The sequence below is a fragment of the Candoia aspera genome, chromosome 15 (assembly GCF_035149785.1).
Source record: "Candoia aspera isolate rCanAsp1 chromosome 15, rCanAsp1.hap2, whole genome shotgun sequence".
Lineage (NCBI taxonomy): Eukaryota > Metazoa > Chordata > Lepidosauria > Squamata > Boidae > Candoia > Candoia aspera.
The window spans coordinates 5,285,646-5,298,468 of record NC_086167.1 but is presented as its reverse complement, the minus strand read 5'-3'; the positions used below and the strand labels follow the sequence as shown (position 1 = coordinate 5,298,468).

Below are 12,823 nucleotides of genomic sequence, written 5' to 3'. Positions count from 1 at the left end.
CTGAAGGACAGGCAAGCTGGTAATGGAAGCAACTGGGGGATGGTGGAAGAGATGCCACCATACTTACATCATCTCTTCTCTGGTGAAGAACATTTATTTTCAAAAGTCCTGCGCCTCAACCAAAAGTGTGTAGAAAACTCCTCTATCACTAGTCCCTAATAATAATAATAATAATGTATTACACGTGCATGCCGCCCGACTCACAACAACCCTGGGTGGCTCACAACAATCAAATAAAGAAATTACAATAAAATCAATAAAACATAAAAAATAAAGATGGCAAGCTTAAGTGAGCTGTCTCCCTCTCCCTCTCCGAAAGCCTGGGTGAGGAGCCAGGTCTTCAGAGCCCTTCAAAATATACCAGAAGGGTGGGGGGCATCCGGATTTCAGGGGGAACCTCATCCCAGAGGGCAGGTGCTGTGACAGAAAAGCATGCTTCCGGGGTCCAGATAGATGACATTGTTTAATTGAAGGAACGCAGAGCACGCCAGCCCTGCAGGATCAAATTGGCCGGGGAGATGCTTTGGGGGAGAGGCAGACCAAGTCACCTGGCCCCATGCCATGTAGGGCTTTATAGGTAACAACCAGCACCTTGATCACAGCAGGAAGCAAATCAACCACCAGCGCAGCTTGCAAAGCAGGGAGGTTACATGGGCATACTGAGGCATGCCCATCCCTGCTCGTTCACACAACACACTCAGCCTACTTACTGAATTAACCCCTTTTCTTGGTTCACACAATGGACAGGAGCATGGACTCATCAAATAGGCTGGGTTGGCCCAGCACCCTAAGCCATAAAACACAAACTGGGTTTAAAACCAGGCCAGGCCTTTGGAGAAGATAACCGATAAGGGATTCTGTTCCCTTCTGGGTTTATTTTCTTTGCCATGGTTGTTCTGCTTTGTGTTGGTTTTGTGTGTGTGTGTGGAGGGTTTTCTACTGTTCTTTGTTGTTAAATGTTCTGACGATTGTAAGCTGCCCAGAGTCAGGCAGCATATAAATTTAATAAATAATTATTAGTTATTATTAGTTATTATTATTATTATTATTATTATTATAAAACTATGTCCCGTAAACGCGGGCGGTTGGTCTTTCTGTTGGAGCCTTTCCAAATCTACCTGAAGCAGCTGCAGCTGCTGGATCTGTCCTGCGCTGACTTTTATGTTTACATCCGAGGCAAAGCTTCCCATCTCAGCCCAGGACCTCCTCCGTGTGCTCGCCTTCGTTGCTCTGGTTGGCTCAGCTTTAGAGGAAGATGGGAGCTGTAGTCCAACGCCTCTGGGAGACACGCCCCCTCCCCTCCCGGGCTGCAGAGGCCAGCTGCCCTTCCAAGTTCACCACGCCGTCCCCTTTTCCCCCCCAGAGGAGCACAGCGACTAAAGCAAGTCACCTCTCAAGCAAGCCCTCTGCCACACAACAACCCTGCAGGACGGACCAGGCACCAGCCGGGATCCCCCTCCGACGGCCCCTCCGCGACCACGCCCACCCAAGCAGCCAGCCAATCCCCTTCCCGGGCCGTGACGTCACCGCGCACCGTCCGGCAGCTCGTCCACGTAACGTCACAGCAACCCCCGCCTCGCATCCGGGTCTTCTGGCTCCCGCCTCGTTAGACCGCTTGGGGAACCCGGGGCCGGGAGCGAGGGCTTGGCTGCGTCACCGAGCCCCTCCGGATACTTTCAGCTTCCCCCGCCGGTCCTCCTTCTTCCCGAGGGGCACCCGAGAACCACCCCGCAATTGCGTGGCACCCCCTATCTCGCCTCAGTGGTGCTTACGCCTTCCCGTCGGCCTCCCACTTCCGATGATGGGAAACACTTCCGGGTCGAGGAGGCCGTCGATCCGCCCCGAGGCGTGCCAGGTTGCTTAGAGGCGGGGGGGCAGCTTTCCCCCGGGCATGTTATGTTGTTATTAGCTACCATTGCTGGTAACTACTTTATCTGTTTATTCAGTCATTATTCATAGTTGCCAGGGCTGCAGATCTTCCTAGCCCGTTTTCCTGGGGGGGCGGGGGAAGAAGGGGGGATTGGACTACAAGTCCCATTGTCCGCAGCCTTTCTTAAGTCTCTCTTGCTTGAAACGTCAGTCTCGAGTCTTTCCTCTTTTCTTTCTTGCTTTGGCATTATCTTTGCAGAATTAAAACAAAAGCTCAAAATGATACAGGATATAAAGGTAAAAGGAAAAGAAGGCAAATCTGTTTTTTCTCTAAAGAAAAGAAAAGGAATAATAATTGGGAGTGTATAGACATATGTAGGAATACAGTGATCCTGAGAGTTTATCTATATCAATCTATATGTCTCATATATATACATACATACATATATATATATATAATTACACACACACACACACAATGCTATTTTAATAAAATGTTAGTTTATTTCTCTTCTGCGTTCCCCCAGAACAGTTGAAACAAGCAATAAAACAGTCTTAAATAAAACTCATCTATAATATTTCTTAGTATCAAAAGTAAAACCAATATAGCCTAATAGCCCTTTTTCTCTTGGGGGCTGGAAGCATTGTACATCTGGTCTCCCTCATTCTATTTCCCCCTTCATGTTGGAAATGGCCCAGGGTCACCTATGGCTAAGACTGTCTCCCCGATCTAAGTTTCGCAGTGGTGATGGCAGAAGTTATTCATATCATTCCTTTCAGGATGCATTTCTTAATGGGGCCACTAACACCAACAATTGTAAACCTCCACCAAATTTTTACCAAATTTTTACCAAAGAAAAACAACAGGACCATTTGGGCTGACTAATTCTGAAGCTAATACTTGTGTAAATGAATAACTTTCAGGAACAGGGGACTTTGATAGTTGGATTGTTGGCAGATTAATTAAGGCAAGTGTTTTGTTTTTAAGAATCGTCTGGTCTGAATTTACATACAGATGAAAAATGAACTCACTATAGTGGTGGGAAGACACATCTTGTCCTTTCCGTGAACCCATTTGTACAGAGTAGACTAAGTCTGAAATTTTACTTTATTGCAAGTTGTAAAAAATATTTAGAATGTATCTGAAATGGTTTGAATGTTGTAAAGCAAGCCTGAGCAGAAGGTAGCTAGGAATCTACAGGGAGATGTCTGAAGACTTGCAGCAATTCAGCAAGGATTGCGTCTCCTTGTCGATGAAGATTCTCAGTCGTCCCGGTGGAATTGTCTGTAGGTTGAGTCCTGGCAACTGGATGTCTTTCTTTTCGGTAGAACCGTCTTGCTGCTTGTCCAAGCAGCTTCTTCACACTGAAGCTGCTTGGACAAGCAGCAAGACGTTTCTACCGAAAAGAAAGACATCCAGTTGCCAGGACTCAACCTACAGACATCTCGTTGTGTAACAATAGCAAAACCCCACACTTACTGCATTATATTCCTGAAAATTAGAAGGCATGGGGTTAAAATTAGAAGGCATGGGGTTAAAATTAGAAGGCATGGGGTCTCAGAACTCTTTAATTCATAATCCCAGAATATTTTGCAGTAGGCTCCAGTTGGTGGATATCAGAGTTCTGGTTAAAAAATAAAAAGCAAGTAAATTCTGCAAGCCTGAAATCTGCACCTGCCTGTTCTAAAGCCAAGAGTTATCCCCCTTAGCAGGTGTCTCTCCCCCATTATTTGAGCCATGTCAAGCAATCTTTCCAATTAATCTTCTCTCCCTTTGTAACTAGACAAAACAATGAGATAAAAAAAAACATATTTACAGAAAGAACAATGTTTTCATCTTCCAAAATTTGATACGCACTTCAGGTTTGTGACTAAAGAGTCCCCAAACCAGAAAGGCAGGTTGAATAGTTTCAACACTTCATTTATCTTTTGGCAGAATCAAGGACAAATTCCCCATAGGAATTATGTGTTAGTTGGACTTCTGTGTGTCTGTCATGTTCACTGATTCAATGTAGTTTGTACATCGTAACGTTTCGCATGCCACGGCGCTGACGCGGGTTTCTGTTTGGGAGGGAGCTGCTGTGAGACCTTGTGCCGAGCTCTGTATCTGAATTCCTTACAATGGAATGTGTTTGGAATTATGTTCTCTGTTCAAGGCCTTTTCCCGCAGACCATCAGAAGCCGTTAGGAGCACCTGGGATTGTGAACTTGAGAAGATTCTACAGGGGGAGGGGTTTCATTTGCACCGAGGCTTTTTCAGTTTGAATTTGGCACATTTTAATCATTCTCAGCTTTCTCTGTGATCCTGCATACTATTCTTTAATAAATCAGATATCTTTGAATCCCTGCTCATGAGTCTGATAGTGTTTTAGAATAGGGAACCATTACATAAAGCTGAGAATCCCCAAAGTTGTACTTTTAGCTCCTACCAAGATCAGTTTCTTGCAAGGGAAAATAGTTAACGATGGCCGAGTCCAAGCTCATGACCAGGGGACTTGAGACGGCTAGCTTGCTGCCCAAGTTGACGGTCAAGAGCGGAGAACTGAACCTCACCCCAGAACCTTCAGACTCCCGGGATGAATTGAGTTCCAATTCTGATGTGGAAGAATCTAACGATGGGGAAGAGCCAGAGCAACCAGCACCCAGCGAATCGCTCGCAGAGTTGATCACCTTGGATGAGGTGGGGGAACCCCAGCCAGGGACGTCGGAGGCGTCCTGGAAGTATCAGTTCCCGCTAACCCCAGACAAAGAATCTACAGTGTCAACAGAGAGAAAACGGAACACGCAAGTGAGGGAGGACTCTCAAACCCCTGAAAGACTAAGAGTGATGGAGGCAAAATAGAATTGATAGAGTACATGCTAAGAAACCTGTCTCTCACTGGAGGGGCAGGGGAGACACGGAGGAGATCCCAGCTTCCCGCAACCATCCCCCATCCTCTCATCCAGACCGCCGGCGGAGCAGGGCCGGAGACGGCTCTGAGATGAATCTCCACCCCACAGGGCTCGGTCACCAGTGTCCCCACCCTGAAGAGGGAAAGCTACTGTAACCTGGGGCCCAACCACTCAAGCGGCTGCCGATTCAACATTTGAAAAGTTGAAAACCCTTTTCACCGCTGAGCCTATTCTACAGCACCCTGATCCTGAACGCCCCTTTGTGGTCCAAGTTGATGCTTCTGACTCCTCAGTTGGGGCTATTTTGTTACAGAGGGATTCTGAAAATCACTTAAAACCCTGCGCTTATCTGTCCAGGAAATTTTCTGAAACCGAACACCGTTGGCATGTTTGGGAAAAGGAGGTGTTTGCTGTAAAAGCCACTTTGGAAACCTGGCATCACCTCCTTGAAAGCGCTAAATGCCCTTTCAAGGTTTGGACCGATCACAGGAATTTGGAAGCCCTCCGCACACGCACACACACCCCGGCGTCTCAGCCCTTAACAAATTCGCTGGGCTCAGTTTTTCAGTCGCTTTAACTTCCAGCTAAAATTTATCCCGGGAAAGAAAAACTTTCTGGCCTATGCTTTGTCACATTTACCTCAGGACCTTGACCAGGTGACAGATGTGGTTGGGACTGTTCTCACTGAACCACAACTGGGCTTGGTTGCTGTCACTCGGGTGCGCAGGCAACCCCGCCCCCAGCCCAGTCTGGGAAGCGGAAAGTGCAAGTTCCTTGTCAGTTACAGAAGGACTTTCTCCAGGCACTGAAATCTGACACTTGGTTGCTAGCTAATAGGGACACTGTTTCTTTTGAAAACGGTCTGGCATGGGTGGAACACCGCCTTTATGTGCCTGAAACTTTAAGAGCTGATGTTTTGCAGCATTCCCATGATGATAAACTTGCTGGACACTTTGGTTTTGTCAACACCTTGCATTTGGTTCGCCACCAATTTTGGTGGCCAACCTTGAGACGTGACGTAAAAGACTATGTTGCTTCCTGTCCTGTTTGTGCCCTGTCAAAACGTAAAGGAGGGAAACCACAGAGGCCTTTACAGCCAGTGGCCAGTCCTACCTGTCCTTGGGACGAGATTTCTATGGATTTTATTGTGGATCTTCCTCCCAGTCAGAAGAAAACTGTAATTTGGGTTGTAAAAGACTTTTTCTCCAAGCAAGTGCATTTCATTCCATGTGCATCCATCCCGTCAGCCCCACAATTGGCACGCCTATTTCTCCTCCATATCTAGTGCCTCCACAGTAGCCCCTCCCATTTGGTCTCTGACCGCAGGGCACAGTTTACTTCCCATTTTGGAAATCATTTTTAAAATTGATTGGCACTAATCAAGCGCTGTCCACATCATCCCATCCCCAGACTGACGGTTCTACTGAGATTTTAAATTCCACTCTTGAACAATTTCTTAGAGCATACATTAACTACCATCAGGACGATTGGGTGGAGTTATTACCTTTTGCTGAAGTTGCTTACAACAATGCTGTCCATCAAAGTACCGGACAAACCCCTTTTCGCGTGGTTTCTGGTCACGACTTTGTTCCCATCCCTGAACTGCCACAGCCGCCTTCCCAAACATGTTCTGTGTCTGACTGGGCTGTTAGACTGTCTGATTCTTGGCCGGTAATTCAACAAGCTTTGGCTGATGCCCAGGCTGCTTACAAGTCTCAAGCTGATAAGCATCATTCTTTACAACACGACTTCAAAGTTGGGGATCAGGTGTATCTATCTACTAAATTTATCAAATCACCTCAACCCTCTAAAAAACTCGCTCCCATATTCATTGGTCCCTTTCCTGTTGTTCAGCTTATCAATCCAGTTACTGTTAAATTGGACCTGCCTCACAATTTGAAACGCTTGCACCCTGTTTTCCATTGCAGCTTGCTTAAGCCTATGCACCACTCCTCACGCTGGCACCCTCAACCTCCTCCTCCTGCTCCAATTATGATTGACGGCCAACAACACTTTGAAGTCAAGGACATCGTTGATTCCCGCAAACTTCGAGGCACCCTGCAGTATCTCGTACAATGGAAACATTTTCCTCATCCTGAACGGGTGTCTGCTCACCATGTTAACACTCCTGTCTTAGTTAACCGTTTCCACCTTGCTTATCCTTTAAAGCCTGCTGCTTGATGTAATCTTTATTTTGGAGAGGCAGTATGTCATGTTCACTGATTCAATGTAGTTTATACATCGTAACGTTTCACATGCCATGGCGCTGACGCGGGTTTCTGTTTGGGAGGGAGCTGCTGTGAGACCTTGTACCAAGCTCTGTATCTGAATTCCTTACAATGGAATGTGTTTGGAATTATGTTATCTGTTCAAGGCCTTTTCCCGCAGACCATCAGAAGCTGTTAGGAGCACCTGGGATTGTGAACTTGAGAAGATTCTACAGGGGGAGGGGTTTCATTTGCATCGAGGCTTTTTCAGTTTGAATTTGGCACATTTTAATCATTCTCAGCTTTCTCTGTGATCCTGCATACTATTCTTCAATAAATCAGATATCTTTGAATCCCTGCTCATGAGTCTGATAGTGTTTTAGAATAGGGAACCATTACAGTGTCCTCTGCTTTAAGAACATCTCTGCCTCAGCTTGGTCACTTTGCTGCCTGGTTTTTCTTTAACTCAAGCTGCTTGCTAGAAATCTCTAATTACAATTCCCAGGATTCCCATTTCCCATCTGATTATCTCAATGTGTCACAAGGATGCCAATGTGGAGATGGCTGATTTAATTTTCACTCCGGTCCTGAAGCTCCGCATTCTGCAAGCTATCTTGGTGGGTTCTTCACTATTGTTATGCCATCCTGACATAAAACACTGCATACGTAAAAACAGTCAAAGTCCTGGATGGATTACAGTTGTTACCGTTCATCCGTCATCGTCAATGAAGACCTCGGCACCATGTTTTGTTTTGTTTTTATAATCACATTAAGATTAAATGTGGTGTGTCTGAAGATGACTGGGCACAGAATGTTCTCGTGCATGTTGGACAGATGTGTAGGCACTGCAGTTTTTGCGCTGGCAGCTCTGGTCTTACGCATCTTGTGCTTGTGTTGTGCCTCAGCAGTGTGCTTTGCTTTGCGAGCTTGACAGCCCTTGTGGATGAGGCCACACCAGGCAGGGCGGTTTTGTGCCAGTGTCTCCCAGGTGGTCTCATCAGCATAGACTGATGGTAGACACGGTCTAGATAAAACTTCAGTGTCAGGTACTTTGTCTTGCCATGATGCCTACTAGCATGTGGAAATGGTGGCGCTGTCTTGAATACCTGTGATACACAGTCCACGTTTCACAGGCATACGGAAGAATAGCAAGTACCTCGCCTCTGTGGACCTTCAGTTTTGTTACTGAGCTGATTCCTTGATGTTGCCACACAGGGACCGCAGTCTACTGAAAGTGGAAATTGTCTTTGCTATTCCGCAGTTAACTTCTGCATCGATGATCACTGCCTGAGAGAGGGTACTGCCAAGGTAATTAAACTGGTCCACTGCCTGTAGATTCTGCCCTTTGATTGTGATTTTGGGTTCCGTATACGGTGCATGAGGAGCAGGCTGGCGCAGGACTTCCATCTTTTGGATGTTGATGGTGAGTCCAATGTTGTCGCAAGCCATAGAGAGTTTATCCGTACTGACTTGCATCTCTGGCTCAGAGCCAGCATTCAAAGCACAGTCATCAGCAAAGAGGAAGTCTCTCAGAGCTGTTTCTTTCACTTTGGTAATAGATTGAAGTCTCCTCAGATTGAAGAGCTTCCCATCTATTCTGTAATTGAAGCTGATTCCAGCATCACTGTCCTGGAAGGCATCATTCAGCAAGGCAGTAAACATCATGCTGAACAATGAGAGTGCAAGCACACAACCCTGTTTGACACCATTAGTGACTGGAGATACCTTAGAGGTTTGCCCACCATCCAGCACCCTGGCCATCATGCCATCATGGAACTGGCGTACCATCTGAATGGATTTGGCAGGGCAGCCGAACTTCGACATGACCCTCCATGGGCTTTGTTGCCTAACAGTGTCAAAGGCTTTTGTGAGATCAACAAAGGTTGTGTATAAAGTTCACAGTTCTGCTCCTGACACTTCTCCTGAAGTTGGCGCGCAGCAAAAATCATGTCGATAGTCCCACTTGGTGGAAGCCACACTGTGACTCTGGCAGCGGGCCCAGCTCCAGACGAGTGACCAGACAATTGAGCAGGACTCTTGCAAGGGTTTTTCTTGCAATGGAGAGCAGCGGGATTCCTTGGTGGTTGTCGCATACTTGTTGATTGCCCTTCCTCTAGTAGAGGTGTATGGTAGATGCATCTTTTTAAGTTCCTGAGGAATGGATCCTTGCTTCCAGAAAGAATGGAACAACTCAGTGAGTTTCTCTATAAGTACAGGACTACCAGCTTTGTAGATCTCTGCAGGTATGGCATCTGTCCCTGGAGCTTTGCACTAGATAGCTGGCTGATAGCTTTCGTGACTTCAGCTACTACCAGAGCGTCATCCATGGTACTGTTGATGTTGACTGGAGGAATCCTGTCTATCACGTCATCATTCATAGATGATGGTCAGTTGAGGACGGCTTCAAAGCATTCAGCTTCTCTGCAGGATCTGAGCCTTCTCTGTAAAGAGAGTTGTATCATCTGTACTTAGGAGGAGGGAACTCTTGAGAAACTGAGGTCCATAGAGAGAGTTAAGGGCTTCATAGAACCATTTCAAGTTGTTTCTTGTCAGCATATCCCTGTATTTTGTCTGCCGTGGTGGTCAGCCAGGCATCTTGCATTTTACGCAGTTAAGTTCTGGACTCCCCTTTGAGCACTGATAAAAGCATTTCTCTTGGCAGCTGATAAGTCTTTCTGATGGGCACAATGAAGGTGGTGCTGTTCAACAAGTAGAGCCTGTATCTCCTCATTGTTCTCATCGAACCAATCATGCTGCTTGTGGGTAGAAGGCCCTAGAGTCTTCAGTGCAGATGGATGGACAGCATTCCTGAAGCATTCCCAGTCATCCTCAGCACTGCCAACAAGGTGTAGGTCAGCAAGCTTAATTTCTAAGGCTTCAGCCAGTGCTGAAGTTGTGCTGGAGTTCTTCAGCCTGAGTACATTGACTTTTTCCATGGCCTTACTTCCTTGTGGTCGCCTCTTGGATCTCATGCAGAGCTTCATTTTAGAGACAGTGAACCTGTGATCTGTCCGATAGCCAGCACCACCCATGGCCTTGGTCACTCCGACATCCTTCCTGTCTTTTCTCTTGATAGTGACCTAGTCAATAAGATGCTAATGCTTAAAGTGGGGGTGCATCCTGGAGGTCTTGTTACGGGTAGGCAGGCGGAAGGTTGGGTTAGTGATGGGGAGGTTGTGTACTGCACAGGTCTTTAGTAAGAGTAGGCCATTACTGTTACCCTTGCCCACTCCATGTCTCCCAGCAACTTCCTGTCAGGCCACAGTGTCGCACCCTACTCTTGCACTGAAGTCGCTGAGCGAGATCAGCTTGTCAGAGCTGCTCACTGCTGATAATAGGGTATCTCCTTCTTCACAGAACCTGTTTTTTCATCTCATCTGAGTTGGTCATTGTAGCAGCATAAGCACTGACCAGGGTAGCTTGACTTCTGAGCTGGCCATTCACACCTTTGGGGAGACTGGCAAGTTTCCAGACAAGGTGACTCCCGACAGCAAATCCAGCTCCTCCATTTTCAGTCAGCAGCCCTTCGTTGGCTAGGTGAGTCTCACTCGGCTGCAATGTCAGTATCGTACCTTGTGAGCTCTCTGGCAACCAAGGCTGTACTTCTCTCTGATCTATCTGCTGTAGGATTACCCAAAAGCATGCACACATCCCATGTGTCAATGATGAACAGTATCACCTTACATTTTTCTGTGCTTGTTTGACCGCCAAAGTGGGATCCCTGCCAGCTGCGGTAAACTGGCCAGGGTGTAGTGAAGCAGGCAATGTTTAGGGCACCTTTTCTAGCCCCTTCCTCATGCTACGGAGGTGAGCAGTGTCTTCCTGAAAAGGGCTGCTGAGGGGCACAGGTAGACGCTGAGTTTCACTGCTGCTTCAGTCAGTGAAAAACGACCATTAGACCTGAGCTGCCCATGGGCAGGTCTGTGACTGGAGCTTCCAGTATATCCACACCTGCCACTTTGTTGCTCACCACCCATCGCCACAGGACTTCTAAGAGAGGGTGAAGAGAGTGGTGATAATGATGGTGTCGAGACTAGCACGTGGCTTGGATTTAAGTGAGGGAGAGTCGCACAATGTCAGCCTTGCTCTCTTTTCCCAATTCCCATTTGGATCCAGTGGCAGGACAAAAGTTTTGACCCGCAGAGATGGGGCTAGGCGCAGTGGTTGACAAGGGCATCTTCTGGGTCTTGTCATGCTCCATGTGTTCCACAATGCTTGGAGAGACCACCTTCGTGATTGTTGGACCTTCCAAGGGATTCTTCTGCTCAATCCGTCAGAGTCTGTCTTTGCATGCCAGGGATAGATGACTCCCTATCTCACCAAGGGTTGAAAACCCATCAGCTACCCTCACCTGGTTTAGCCAGCTTGTTGAAGCCGTTGCCCTTGGTGTGGCCCCTGTCACATGCAAACAGCTATGAAGAGCCACAGATGAGAGCTGAGTGCTGGGTGGGGACCACAGGTGGACGAACCGCCCTAAAAAAAGGACATAATGTCACCCCGCCTCCCAGAGATGCTACCCATTATTAAAAACATTAAAGCTAATTTAGCCCATTATGCTTATTCTAGTCTTAATCCTAAAGTGGCAAATCTAGTGGCCGCATTTCTGACACTCATTAAATGTTAACTTCAGTTAGTTTTCTGAGATTTCCCATGTTGGTGCAAACCCATCCCAGTTGGCTATTTTATGATTCAGTGTATTGTGTGAAACTTTAAAAATAATTTACTGCAGTAACCAAGTTAAGTGTGATGTAAGCCTAAAGTTTTCTAACAACATTAAAAGACAAGAAAATAATAAAGGCAATTAATAAATAGTACAGGAAAACTGTATTTTCAGTACTTCACTGTGGAGCGGGCTCACACTGAATTCAAAACTGTAAGAATTATGTTAATGCAATTAACAATCAAGAAGTATTTGTGCCCCTTCTCTCAGATTTATTGGTAGAGAAGATTATATTGAGGTTAAAGATTGGTATAGTAGAAAAAATCATAGAGTGCATGTTCTCTGTCTGAGAGGCTCCCCTTTTAAGAATAATTTGTTTCATCCATCCTACATCCAATTTTCCACTTTTCCTCCCAGCCTTAACTTACACTTAACATTCCTTAGTTTTAGAGCATGCCTGTTCTTCTGCGAACCACTTGATTTTTCTTACTTGTTTTCATTCACTCTGTTTTAGTCAAGATCTATTTGCAGCTGCCATGGGAGAAAGAGTATTATTTTCACTTGTTCAATATTTAAATAATGACCTTTCTTTCCCAAAGAACATTGGTGTGCCTAAACTCAGGAAAGGATTAGTTGAGCTGCCTCACACTTTAAGAAATCATTAAGGATGCCTCTATCACATCTTCTAAATAATATGATTCTTACTTAATGCCCTTTGGCTAACATTGAATACATGAGACTCGATCGATTTCTGATTGATCTGCTGTTGTCACTGATGACACTTCTTGCATCAGTCTAGTCAACTATACAGAAACACAAACATTATAAAGATCATAGGGCATGAAACTGACCTTTGACCTTCTTTTCTTGTATCACGTTTTATGTTCCTAAAAGGCTGCCCTCTTAGAACTTACTAACTTCAGTGGGATGTCTAGAATCCAAAAACGTTGAAGGCATTTTGAAAGTTGTGGGAAGTTTGCCCTTTTTTTCCTGTGAAAAGCAGACCACAGCCATTAGGCCTCACCGTGCTGTGCTCTAGGACCACCATATGGTGGTACTGATGTCAAGCTGGGGTCTCCTCAATCCCTATTGCCTTTCCAGATCTCCTCTAATCTCTGTGGATTTCACACACACTGTGGATTGATAATATTCATAGATAGCATTTCTTTCCACCAGGTATGTAACAAACAACTCG

General features: G+C 46.1%; 2 protein-coding genes across 3 annotated transcripts in view; both read right to left on the bottom strand.

Moving 5' to 3' along the window:
* The window catches only part of ASCC2 (activating signal cointegrator 1 complex subunit 2), a 33,811-nt gene extending 32,192 nt beyond the window's left edge, over window positions 1-1,619 (bottom strand). The window contains exon 1 of one of the 2 annotated variants that reach the window (XM_063315365.1): window positions 1,535-1,619. The gene's annotated coding sequence lies outside the window, so the exon portion shown is untranslated. Of the gene's footprint in view, window positions 1-1,390; window positions 1,502-1,534 lie in introns of those variants that run through there. The other variant, XM_063315364.1, reaches the window with a different exon arrangement.
* Window positions 1-12,823, bottom strand: part of GAS2L1 (growth arrest specific 2 like 1) — a 338,981-nt gene that overhangs the window by 39,507 nt on the left and 286,651 nt on the right. The gene's annotated exons all lie outside the window — the stretch shown is intronic.